The sequence below is a fragment of the Dysidea avara genome, chromosome 6, assembly GCF_963678975.1.
Source record: "Dysidea avara chromosome 6, odDysAvar1.4, whole genome shotgun sequence".
NCBI lineage: Eukaryota > Metazoa > Porifera > Demospongiae > Dictyoceratida > Dysideidae > Dysidea > Dysidea avara.
The window spans coordinates 40,189,982-40,204,365 of NC_089277.1; the positions used below are offsets into that span (position 1 = coordinate 40,189,982).

Here is a 14,384-nt window from a genome sequence, read left to right on the forward strand (position 1 = left end):
GCTGTAATAAGTATTCGCATAGATGGAAAGCAATGAATTGTTGTCATGTTAGCCATGTTTCTTTGTATCTGTATGCTTGTATCCACAATGAATTGATGCAGGCGCCTGAAGTTCACCAGCAAACAGGTAGGGCAGCTGTGTTCAGTGATGTTTGGTGAAGAAACACTTGTTCAACAAGCAACTGATTGAGCCATTATAAACAATCAGCAAGCTGTTATGTACATAAACAAGCACAATGTTCAAACACAACAGTTTTATAGGTGCTAAAAACCTCACCAATAAACAAAATGCCACTCCAAAATGACAATGTAGTTTCCTGTCTGAAAATTTTCAAAATTTGGTGAGGGAGGGAGGCTTATTATTATAACAATATAAAAAGAAGAATATAAACTACGTACAAACACAACTTCAAAAAAGTAATACACATAGCTACACTGAACTCACAGTAACACAACTCACAGTAGCTACAGTTTGTTAATCTTTTTTGTGTTAGGAATTTTACTTTTATCGTCACATGCCTTGCACTGTGGATGAAATGGTTCAATATCACTCCATGGATCCAGAACAGTGTATGCATATATCTTCAAACTTAGCTAAATAGTAGAGCCTTTCTACTGGGTCTTCACAAGAAAGTTTACAATACAAATACAATCACTTTTAGATAATCTGGAAAATCAGAATCCTGAAGCTGTGCTCCACAATAAAAAGACAGACCATTCAGTCCTTGTTCCACTTCAATTTTCTCCAACCTTTTCAACTTCTTCTTGGTGTATACATGTAATAGACACCACATTTCACACTCATCGTGCAACAGCATCATATCAATGTTTTTGACATGTTGAATGCTAACTGAAAATGGAAGAGATTTGTCTTTTAATGACTTTTTCTTTTTCTTGTTTGAAGGCCTATGTTCTTTGGTTGTTTATGTTTCAAAAACTTCAGTAAACTTCTTGTAGTGATGGAACAGGGTCTGGAAGATGATTAAGCTTTGCAAACACATCAGTTGCAAGTCTTGGTGGTATACAGATGTCACAGTCACCCTAATGGATTTGACAGAGCAATCGAGAATGGGAAAGCAGCTCCTCCCTTGACATTGACTGCTTTACACACTTCCTGTGTTTGTGACTCTCTGGCTGATTCTATCCAGTAAACTGGTTAAAAACTGCTGGGACGTTAAGGGATCTTTCATTTATGGTGTCATGTATTCCATCTATATACCAAAGAGCATCTCTCAAACAGACACACATCTAGTTGCTGTCCAACTACTATGTAATTTCACTACTTTGCCACTACTGTAAGCTGGTCTGAATAACTGACACATTGTCAGTATACATCTTGTCCGTACGGTTTCAAACATTTGTGATAAAAGGCAGCTGAGCAGAGTTCCTTGATACAGTCCTTGAAGCAGCCATCATAAATTTGCAGGACTTTTTGCTTGTTCTTGCTGAGTGATGATCACATTTGTACTCACATAGTACTTCTCATACTTCCCAATGAGGTCAGCAGCACTACACAGGTTGAGATTATGATCGTCCACAACAATGGGCTTTGACTCTTGAGACCGTGACATATTCATATTTCAGCAACAACATTGTGATTGCTCTTCTCTTGTGGGAGTTTTTTGGAAACAACCTAGCGAACAACAATCTATAGCTAGCTAAGCCCTCAAGTGGCTAATATTATACATGCATACATGTGTATAGAGTGGGTCTAGTTGGGTATTTTATAATTAAAATACTAAACATGATATTAAAAACATTTAAAGATTTATGTACACTTAGCTATGCTGAGAGTTATTATAACTTACTTCATGAAACGATTCTTCTAATCTCCACTTTTCATCAGCTTCCAACAGTGTTTGATCAATTAAAAGGAACTTACAGCAGTTTTCATTAACAGAAGTCACTATAAGAATTATTCTTTATTCAATACATCACGGAAGATTTTTACACAATGCCATACAACTAGCAGCACTGAGAGGAAATAATAATTATCCATGTAAATAGAGTATAATGACAATAATATGGCAATAATGACCATTTAATGCAAGTCCTCAGACAGGATGTGGGCAGAGTACAGGTAACTACATCCTCATTTTGAGTGGCCTAATAAAATGAGGTAACATACCTGTTACACTACATCAACTATTATATGTCTAATTCAAGATCAGACACACGTCAAGTTGAAAACTGGGTGTTTTGGTTGTTTACTTGGAATCAGCTCGAGAAGATCCAAGTGCTGAAAAGAATAGGCAATTCAAAGGAGGGGGCATGCCTCCTGTTGAAAAAGAATTCTTAGGGAATCGTTGCAATACAGATTGGCATGTTAATTTCCATGTTTTTAGAATCAATTTTAAATTGCAAAAATCTCACAACTTCTGGGTATTACACCCCTAGACCCCCAGAATTCCACTTTTTACTACAGCCATGCAGTAACATCCATGGTGTGTCCCCTATGTGCCAGCAGTCTAGAATTGCTGCTGCTGAAAGAAAGTATTGATGCAGATTTGACTACAACAGTGGTTTTCGTGAGCCCAGAATGGTCGTTCATTGACACCAAAACAACCATGTTCAGGCACTAAATGCAACCAATCAATTAGGTCTAGCAGCTATATAGATGAAGTATATTATGATTGGCAAGACTTTTAAGCAAACATATATAAGATGTGGAAACATTTTGCTTCATCTCAGTTATTTAATCTGTTGAGACTAATGGAAGAACAAATAGCAATTATTATAAGAGTAACTGGGTAAGTGCAAGTAATTGGATTAATTTATAAGTGATGGACGAAACTTAACCACCTTACACTGCTTGAAGTTTCTTAGTTTACTAGAGTGGTATATCCCCAGTATATGGAAAAGTTAATTGTTTGTTATTTTAGTAGTTTTTCAGTAAACTCACATTCACTGATGTTTTACTGAGAGTTTAAAACTTAGTAAAAGAATTATGTTCCATATACTTAGAGTTACCGACATTTTACTATCAGTATAACTACAGTAAAGCATCTTAACAAATTAGTAAACTAAGAACCTTCAAGCAGTGTTAAGATGCTTTGCAAATCATTCACAAAGATAACTTCCAGCATAATGCTCCACGAAACACCAATGGAGTGGAAAGGGCAAATTTACTGGCTAAAGATGGTGAGCAATCTTTACATTGTGTAATGTAGTCTCTTTATAAAAAAACCTGATTGTGGTTCCAAAATACATGTAACATATCACTCCAATGTGTCTGCAGAACGGTGAATGAAAACTGTGTGCAAATGAAAGGCATGCCAATTTGCTAGTAATGATGTACAGCATCTTTGGGACCACCCAATAGAAAACGGCACTTTGAAACAAAACTGAATGCAGATATAGCAAAATCTTATGTTGAGAAATAAAATCAGGTGACCAGATGTAGAAGCCATTGAAAAACAACAAACAGTGAAATAATGGGTAAACAAGAGGTTACAAATAGGAGAACTATAGAAGAAGTCAGAAGAGCCTCTTGAGCTTATTGAGGTTGGTTGCTGTTCATAGCTTTGTTAATATGGTGTCTCCCTGTTATAGAATAGCAGAAGACAGAGTTTAAAAAAGAACAGCTGGTTGAACCAACCTTTATTTGAACAGACTTAGTTGTTATTGCCAATTGTCTATTTGTTAAAGATTTGATCTAAGGTCATCTGAACAACGAGTTCTGGTAACAGAGGATGTTGAAGAAGTGAATCCACTGACTTTAGAAGCACTTCAGAGAGATGTCCAGCAAGAGGCTGAGAAAAAGTTGATAGAGAAAAGGGAAGAGCAAAAACTGACTTTACTAAGTGTAGGCGTTGCTTGTTAGTGTTAATACAGAGTGAGGAAGTTCCTGTAGTAGAGATTAAACAGGCTTGTGAGGTATTAGATGAAGCTTTGGATAATGCTATGAATGTAATGGTAAGGCTGTCAGAAATGTACATGGCAAACAGAGACAGACTGAATATGGAGAAGGTGGACCAAGAGATAGAGAAGATCGAAGCAGAATACAGCAAAGCGCAAAATTGTATGCAGGAAGTTTAACCAGATAAGCAGTAATCAAGTAGTAAAGAAGATCTGGGAAGATGGCAATAATAGAAGCCAGGCATCTAATACTGGAAAGTCTCTGAATGACACAGCTACACTTTAGTCTGATAGTAGAACAGAGGGTACAGCACCGAACATACAGCAGCAGGTAACAAGATCGCAAGGTCAAATTCCTATGTATTCACTTACTGAGGTTGGTTTTGATCATGATGTAGAGCCAGTCTTACTGGGCCGAGACATGTGGAAACAACTAAAACATGTTACCATTCCTGTATTTTCAGGTGACAAGAAAACCTACCATAGTTGGAAGGCTGCTTTTACAGCCTGTGTGGATCAGGCACCTGTCACAGTGGAATACAAGTTACTACAATTCACCAATATTTAATTGGAGAAGCTTTGAGATGCATGATAGAATAATGATGGAAAATTTTGAAATTTGAATGGTATAAGATGGAATCTGAAAGCATTTGCAATGGAAATTGTGTATCTGAATTAAGTATACCATGACCAGTACCGGTAATAACTACACAAGTAAGCCTTTTAAGCACTTCATTGTATGTATAGGTGTATTGGAAAAACAGAACCAACTTTTATGCTTACACTGAATGTTCTATTAGAGTAGTTAGGTGACTGTGCTATTGGAGTATCTCGATCTTGTACACCTCCAATGCTGATCCGGGTCCTTGTTACATAAACTTTAGTATAAATCCACTGATAATACCTTGGAAAGATGTTTATAAGGTGGGTTTATGAGTATTTGTATTATTAGTGATCATACAATTGTGCTAAGACAAAATTTCATTATCCTCAGCATATTGATCAAACAAAGCCTAAAAGTAAATGGGGGGGGGGCAATCCTCTCCTGAACATGGGAGCAGTTTTGTCTGTGTTATATTAGGGTAGGTAGATGTAGTTTATTATTGTCAATGTTGTTATCATCATCACATCATTAACAGTTAACACGTATGCAATGGATCATAATGGACTAGTCAGTCCTGTACTGTAGTAACTGAATAGGGCAGGTACTATTGATAACTATTTATATAACTATTCAAATTACTAGTGTCACTATAAACATGTGTACACATGTCTCCATAGGTGTAAACATTCTGAGGGTCATTATGGTGAGCCAGTATCATATGGTCATTGTCAGATGAAGTGTGCCTTCATCAGATAGGATCAGGTGAAACAGAAGGTGAGATCATGTGATCCACCACACCCCTGACACTCACCCTACAGGTTGATGGGATGACATTATGTCTGATGTGTACCCTGAGGTATAAGAAGACTAGACACCAACTAACCTCCAGTAACTATGATTATGATATCATCAGTTCAAGGTGACTTCTTGTGATATCTTAAACACAAACATGTTATCCAATCAAGTTGAAATTTGGCACACCTAAAGACGTCCTTAGCACAAATACCAGTACCAATTTTTGTGCTATATTTTCAGAGTTATGGCCAATTGTTTGAATAATATCTGTCACACCTATGGAGTAGTATGGCATAAACCACTTCAAGGAATGTGGTTTTCTTGTGGTTTGAAAGGAATTGAGATAAGACCATACCAAATTAATTGTATGTTTCATGGACTTACGTAGTCCCCTCCAGTAGTGACCTGGAATCATCAGGATTTATATATAAATCAATTCTCAAAATACTAACCAATAACCAGCCTCACAATACCTTCATGATGTGTTTGACAGTTTTGGTTAGGTAGAGTCAAGCCCAAAACTGTCTTCGAGCAGCCAAATGTTTCCCATAAGTTGCTTCAGAATATTATATAACAGAATTTTCTACTGACTGACACAGTGCAAGGTGTCAATTCATGGTAGCTAGCATGCAATGGCTTCACTACATTTGTAACTGAAATTTCCATGGTGATTGCAGTGGTGTTCCTGTGTTTGTAATGCTGTTTAACAGGCTGAAAACAAGGTTACTGCACATTTTCAGGAATTGATAGTTGGGACACATGTCAGTATGGCACTGTTCTTTCTTTTGATGCAGTACATGTTGAAATACAAGTTCCATTAGGGATCATAGTCACATGTAGTGATACAAGGGACATCTTCTACACCAGCAGATATACTAGTGGAAATTATTCCCTAATTCAGTCATGAGTATAGGATGATCATTGAAGTAGAGATTAAATGTCCACTAGTATATCTTCAGGTGTAGGTAACCTTCCCCTTGTTTCACAAATTTTTATTTCTTTGATCCATAAAATTTCTTGTGCTTGTAGGGTAAATGACCTTGGTCTCCAGCACTGCAGCAAGTAACACCTCAAAGGGCTTGACCTCATCCTCTTTCTTTGTCACCAGTAGAAGCAGAGAAGATGTGTACATATGATCAAAAGTGAACTTGTCAAAGTACAGGCCATATTGGCAGTTAGACACTCTCTCCCATACAAATATTATGACCTCTTGATTTTACCCACAAATATTTATTGTGGTCACTGAGTTATTATCATCACTATCCAGTAATGATTGTCAAAAGGAACCTGTCTGGCTAAAGTAACAGGAAAAAAATAGCAAAGCCCGTAACCTTAGTTGTCATTGAGTAATTCTTGTCTGAAGGCATTAGTAAGTCAGGGTGGGTGGGTCAGTCAGTCAGGGAATAGATCCACTGAACACAAATTCCATAGCAGCCTATTGAAAGTGTTTTGGGGGTACTTTTGGACTTGGTTATGCCTAGTCAATATTGCCAAAGTGCCAGGATGGTATTGTGAGGTTAATGATTCACATGCAGTCCCTGATGAGATAGTTAACATCTTGACTGCTCTAGAGTGTTTTGATCACTTTAGTGGGTATAATCTAAAAATGCTGTGAAGAAATAAGTATTGTGCTGCAAAGTATATATTGACATGATGACCTTTATCAGGCATTTATTCAACATTGATCAGTTAAACAAGTTCCGTTACTAGGTTCTTGTAACTCATGACCAGGATAACAAGAAAAGGTACAGTTATGTTCCGTTGGTTGTTCCCATTTCTGATTGTTCATGTCCCTTTCCTGCTTTCCTTGAATTCTACTTATCCATTTTAAAAGACCAATAAGGCTATTGTCCTCCATGATACTATGACAATGAACAATTCCCAAGTGACTTGAAATGAAACCACCTCATTTACTGTATGAGCCATTGACTGAGTCAAATTTGCCCAAAATGCTTTTAGAAATTTCCCCAAAATTTTCCCTATTGCGTTCCTCAGTGTTCTCATTATGCTTGCATTATGATTTTTAGGTTAGCAACATTTCTTACAATGATCTTGGAACATTTTAATCAGTGAATGGTCTGTAAGAGTATTTCACTACAAAGTGACTGTTCTATTAGAGAGTATTGATCTAAGGAGCCATGTACAATGTATTTGAGTAGCTTCATGGAATTTAGCTCCACAGTCTACCTAATATGCTAGCATTATGCTGGTGTATTTGACACAGGCCCCTTGTCAACATAGATCTTTACTTAAAAAACACTCCTGGGATTAACCCACCCCATCTAGTAGTAGTCTGTTGATCTAAATGTCCCGACTACTCATCAACCTGTTGTTATTATAACACATGTAGAGACAAGCTACCAGCAAACAAGAAGCAATGACAACCACAACAAGGTTGTCAAAATCACATGATCTCGTCACCACCAGCCTGCCAGTAGCTAGATAACATGTGTTATTGATAACAGTACTCCATTAATCATAATTCAGCTAATCAGAAACATTCTCCACTGATCACCAGACAGTAGAGGTGGAGCAATTGAGGGATCAGGTGAGCTAGCCACACCCATATGACCTCATTAGTTAACACCAGGTTACCATTAATACAGCTGGGTAGACTACTTCACCAGTTAAAACCAGGTCCCCATTAATACAGCTGGGTAGACTACTTCACCAGTTAACACCAGGTCACCATTAATACAGCTGGATAGACTACTACACCAGTTAACACCAGGTCCCCATTAATACAGCTGGGTAGACTACTACACCAGTTAACACCAGGTCACCTCCCGTCAGCTAAGATCAACACACACACACACACACACACACACACACACACACACACACACACACACACACACACACACACACACACACACACACACACACACACACACACACACACACACACACACACACACACACACACACACACACACACACACACACACACACACACACACACACACACACACACACACACACACACACACACACACACACACACACACACACACACACACACACACACACACACACACACACACACACACACACACACACACACACACACACACACACACACACACACACACACACACACACACACACACACACACACACACACACACACACACACACACACACACACACACACACACACACACACACACACACACACACACACACACACACACACACACACACACACACACACACACACACACACACACACACCTCAAAACACTGTCAAAACTTCACCACAATACTCACCGTGCCATGACGGGTCCAAATCCACCACACACCCTACCTAGTTAGGAGGAAAAACCATGATAAAACACACAATTACAAACACCTTGGGGTATTAGTTTGCATCATTTTAAGTTAGTAACAGTTACTATACACCATGTTTTTGAGGTAAAAATCAATGGTATACCAGTGAAAAAATGAAACATTTCACTATAGTGCACAATTGAAGAAAGACTAGTGAAGATCACTATGTGAGTTAATTATATTAATAACTAATTTAGAGTGTTAATTAAGGGATTTCCAATTCCCCGCAAAACCCCAAAAATGTGTACAATATTTAAGGATTTCATAGTATTTCAATAAATGTTACACAATTCAATTTTTTAACCTTGATTTTTTTGGTGGAATGTCTGCTTGTGCAGTAGTTAAGGGATCACAAGAGCCTCAACAGAGACACAGGTTTACTATGCACAGATTAATTACATTTCAGAATGCTCAGATCACATATCAATGTGCTTGGCCTTATTTCAGCAAGCTTTTGTATGATCAATAAAAAGGAAGTGACATCACCACAACTGCCATATAAATACTGCCACGTGCCTACAACAATCAATCATTTTTCTTGCTTCATCAAGTGTGTGGTAGGATCCATCAGCCATGTTGTCGGGTGACTCTCCTTCACATTGCTGGCACTGCAAGAAGCATCACACTGTCACAAACAGAGCTACTCCCACAAGTCATTACAACTAGACTCCTTGCTCAAGTCAATACGTGGAGAAATTGCGTCAAACCACTCCCTACTCTGTGACAAGATGAGAAAAATTTCTTCAAGAGTGACCGCCATGGAACAAGGCTCATCTGAGCCAAACAGTTAGGAGCACAGCCTCCTCACCACCTTATCCTATTCCATGGTCCATTCTACACCATCAAAAGCAGTGGAACACAGTTTCCCAATTGCAACCAACATTCCCTGAGGCAGAGTTCTCCCAACAATCAGGATCAAGCTGATGGGATAGAGCCCCAGCAAGAGCACCAGCATTGTGAGACAACCTCTCCAGTTAGCAAAGTTACCCCAACAATCAGGATCAAGCTGATGGGATAGAGCCCCAGCAAGAGCACCAGCATTATGAGACAACCTCTCCAGTTAGCAAAGTTACCCCAACAATCAGGATCAAGCTGATGGGATAGAGCCCCAGCAAGAGCACCAGCATTGTGAGACAACTTCTCCAGTTAGCAAAGTTACCCCAACAATCAGGATCAAGCTGATGGGATAGAGCCCCAGCAAGAGCACCAGCATTGTGAGACAACCTCTCCAGTTAGCAAAGTTACCCCAACAATCAGGATCAAGCTGATGGGATAGAGCCCCAGCAAGAGCACCAGCATTACGAGACAACCTCTCCAGTTAGCAAAGTTACCCCAACAATCAGGATCAAGCTGATGGGATAGAGCCCCAGCAAGAGCACCAGCATTGTGAGACACCCTCTCCAGTTAACAAAGTTACCCCAACAATCAGGATCAAGCTGATGGGATAGAGCCCCAGCAAGAGCACCAGCATTGTGAGACAACCTCTCCAGTTAGCAAAGTTACCCCAACAATCAGGATCAAGCTGATGGGATAGAGCCCCAGCAAGAGCACCAGCATTATGAGACAACCTCTCCAGTTAGCAAAGTTACCCCAACAATCAGGATCAAGCTGATGGGATAGAGCCCCAGCAAGAGCACCAGCATTGTGAGACAACCTCTCCAGTTAGCAAAGTTACCCGAGACTGGGATGAATAGGACAACAAACCTGATTACGATGGGCTCATCTACTGGCAGCCCAGCGACTCTGACCCTGGAGAGGGTGATACCTGCAAGATCTCAGCTAATGCAGTCGAGGACGCCTTCTCAAATAAGCTACTTCCCAAGAAGAGGAAAGCTATCAAGCAGAAGCACCCCATCCCAGACACCCTGTTCACCAAAGGTTCCCAGGCTGGATACCACTATCCAGTCAAGGGATGACACCAGCAGCAAAGACAGCTGACAGAAGCCTAACTGGTCTACAAAAATGTGTCCTGGATGGTGTATTTTCTGTTAGTTGAATGTAATGAATTAGACAGAAAATAAGCTCCCGCATGAATACTATATGGTTGTCATTTGAGCCTCTCTCACGTGACAGTAGGTATAAAAGGTAAGGTAAAGTGTTACAATTCATTCTACGCCACGTGTTTGTACGAGTGGGCTACGAAGTACGTTAATGCATCTTCTGTATCAAGTTAGACTACGAGTAACAGCGATGGAGCTAGGAGCCACCAGGTTGGCAAGCTTTAACGGCAAAAGCCGAGCCACTAGAGGTGGACTTTGATCCTGAGGATGCCGAAAAGAGCGTGCTTACTGCTTAGAGACATCGAGGAGATATAGAGGAGGCGCTTGGCTGAGGCAGCTCGGCAAAGAAAAATATAGGGGGAAGTACACTGGCAGCACGGAGTTCTAGCAACCGTATCCTTCATGCTGATCATGCTGATTGCCTACCAGTAATAATAATGTCACATGTTGATGGAACAAGTACAAGCAAAGCGCTTAATAGATGTGCTGATTGAGCAAGCAAATTAATCTCATGTGTTGATATGTAGTAGCTACTGAGCAACTGAAGAGCTTGTGTTGGCAGTACTACCTGATAGTATTGTACTAGGAGTAAAGGGCTCAATCACAGTGTTCAGTTAATGTCACAATGATGATATCACTAAGGAAATGATGTGTGTTGATAGTAGTGAGCAAAGGGCTCAATCATAAGTCCACGTACTGGCAGCTAGTACTGAGTTAAAGGCCCAATCATGACATTCCGATGCTTCGAATTACAGTTTCTACTGATTCAAATGTACCACTATTTTGAACTCCAAAGTAGAAGAGCAGCTGCTTTGTGTTATATAGCCATGGTGAACCCCTTCTTATGAAATAGTTAATCCAGACAATTAAAAATGGAGGCTCCACTCTGAAGTATGTTGTTTATTTCCCTAGTTATAAGAAATTATTGAGTTATTTAGAAGTTACAGGAGTTCCACAACAAAAGGAAGTAATTTAAGAAGTTTTATTTATAATCACACACATTTGAGTGAAATTTTGGCTGTTACGAGTACAATTTAGGGCTGAGCAATACTGCCATTTTAGTATCATGATCGATACTAAAGCCACTATTCACGATACGGAATAGTTCACGATACTTGCAAATATGTCAATCATAGTTGGTGCCATATAGTGTATTGCTCAGTATTCCTGCAGGAAGTCTTCATCAAACTAGCCACTGTCAACCTTGTTTACAGTAACAGTTATTGTAACACATGCTTTGAAGTTATGTTATGGTGTTCACACCTCTCTGCAGGGGTAACCAGGTTATGACTTACAAGGATTCTTGAGCCTAGTACAGCATAACAAATGGATTTTAATGACAGTAATGTACAGGCATGGTATCACGATAGTTAATAACAAAATATCGCGATATCGATATTTCAAAATTCACGATATATCGCTAAAACGGTAGTATCGCTCAGCCCTAGTACAATTATTCCATAATTGCACTCAAATTGTGTGATAGCCTACTAATGTGTGTGATAGCCTACTAATGTGTGTGATAGCCTACTAATGTGTGTGATAGCCTACTAATGTGTGTGATAGCCTACTAATGTGTGTGATAGCCTACTAATGTGTGTGATAGCCTACTAATCACATAGTGACCATCCTTCATGGTTTGTAGTACACGTCCATCTAGGGACATTGGAAACAATGGAAATTGAAAACTGAAACTGAAAACTGAAACGGAAAAACTGAAACTGAAAAACTAAAATTGGTCAAAACTTCATATAAACAGCTACCTCTTAACAAAGACCACCTATATAATAAGACCACCTCTAAAATAAGACCACCTCATAGTAGTTATGTCAAGTAGGTCCAAAAATATAGCTAAGGTGTACTCATAATGTAATAAAGTATCAATCAATCAGACAGTACTCAAAAGTTGAAATGACAGCTGCAGGGTTGTACAAAAGGATATACTATCTTATCATGCCAAGACCTAAAGTCCATGGTCATGTCACAAATGAAAATGGAGCAATTGCATGCATAATTGAATTTGATAATGGATTTCTCATGAATATTATTGTGCATGATTTAGGAGTTGCATAGTTACAAAATCAACATTAATGATTTTTGACTTTGTGTCTTAATAATTGTTAGGCACATGTAATAAGCATCCTCGAAGATTTAAAAACCTGAGGTGACATCAGTAGTTACCGAGGCGCAGGTAATTATTGACAGGCTTTTAAATCCTCGAAGACACCTATCACGAGTGTCTAACTATTACCAAGACACAAAGTCCAAGATCATTAATTTAACTGTGCAACTCTTAAATCATGCACAATTCATGAGAAATCCATTATCAAATCCAGTATCAGCAGAGTAATTGTGCATGCAATTACCCCATTTTCATTGTGACATGACCATGGACTTTAGGTCTTGGTATGGTAAGATAGTATATCCTTATGTACAACCCTGCAGCTGTCGTTTTAACTTTTAAGTACTGTCTGATTGATTGATACTTTATTACATTATGAGTACACCTAATGGCCTTTTTGTTGGACCTACTTGACATGACTACTATAATGAGGTGGTCTTATTAGAGGCGGTCTTATTATACAGGTGGTCTATTACAGAGGTGGTCTTTGTTAAGAGGTACCTGTTAATATGAAGTTTTGACCAATTTTAGTTTTTCAGTTTCAGTTTTTCCGTTTCAGTTTTTCAGTTTCAGGTTTCAGTTTCAGTTTTCAATTTCCACTGTTTCCAATGTCCAGTCTATCTACTGTAAATCAGGAAAATTTTGACATAGAAAATTTTCTAGAAAATTTTCGTCTATTAAAATTTTGACGCTACATATTTTCGTCACTTGCATAATTGATGAAAATTTTTTGACAGAATAACTAGCTATACGTTAATATTTGCATGTGCGAATTATCCGTACAATATAACAGTTTAAAATAATTCATCGTTTTAATTTTTGTCGATACAGCCAGCAACAAAAATTTTTTGACGACGGATTTACGGTAGTTCTATGTAGCCATTAACTTCTACCGGGTGATTGCATCATTCTTCTTTTCATTACATTTGTTTTTGCACTTGAAAGGCTTCATGTGTCAGCGATTTTATTTGGCTACTCAAAATGTCTACATTTGTTGCACTTAAAAGGCTTCTATTGTCAGCTTATTTCTTATTTGTTTGGCTATTCATCATATCACTTTCTTGTTGCACTTAAAGGCTTCTGTGGTTCTGCTATTTTATTGGCTACTTTACAGAGCAATAATTACAGAAACAAGCTGGGATTAATTGCACTCTTACTATTAGGACTAATGTATGGCAAACTAAATCGCTATGTGATTAGATCTTTAAAAGTAACTTTACATTGTGACTGTCTAATCAAAAGTTGGTTTCACATTGCTATAGCTATTCTGTCTATTACAGCATGTGGTTGTAGACTAAAAATATATATACATATTAAATAAAAAACCAACAAACAAAAAAATATTGTTTTTGGAACTGCCCCTACAAATTAATGTCCATGTACCTAGCATTCTTATATGTGGTTTGATTTCAGAAATAACAAATAAAGAAAATGAACTTTTGGAAGACTTGATAATTGAGTTAAATTTACCTGTTGCTATTCTCATGTAGGGGAAGACATTTTTGCTTAATACTAATTATTTGCCTGCAAAATTCAATGAATGGTTTCAGGTTCGAATAGTAAACCAGCACTTAGAAATGTTATACATGTACGAAATGAGCTGTAATAGTAGCTTTGTGCAGTGTGAATCCTTTAGCGTGTGTTTTTGTGTGTTAAAGTCAATCAGAAAATATGCT

General features: G+C 38.4%; 2 long non-coding RNA genes across 2 annotated transcripts in view; one reads left to right on the plus strand and one right to left on the minus strand.

Annotated features, from left to right (window-relative positions):
• Positions 1–14,384, minus strand: part of LOC136257180 (uncharacterized) — a 17,409-nt gene continuing 3,025 nt past the window's right edge. Inside the window, exons 2-4 of the long non-coding RNA XR_010701825.1 lie at positions 8,527–8,563; positions 1,808–1,905; positions 1–1,632 (exon numbers count right to left, since the gene is read on the minus strand). This is a non-coding gene — a long non-coding RNA (uncharacterized lncRNA). The remainder of the gene's footprint in view (positions 1,633–1,807; positions 1,906–8,526; positions 8,564–14,384) is intronic.
• LOC136257181 (uncharacterized) lies at positions 2,394–6,558 on the plus strand. Its single transcript, XR_010701826.1, has 6 exons — positions 2,394–3,140; positions 3,238–3,503; positions 3,552–4,571; positions 5,139–5,235; positions 5,280–5,380; positions 6,286–6,558. It is a non-coding gene; the product is annotated as an uncharacterized lncRNA (long non-coding RNA).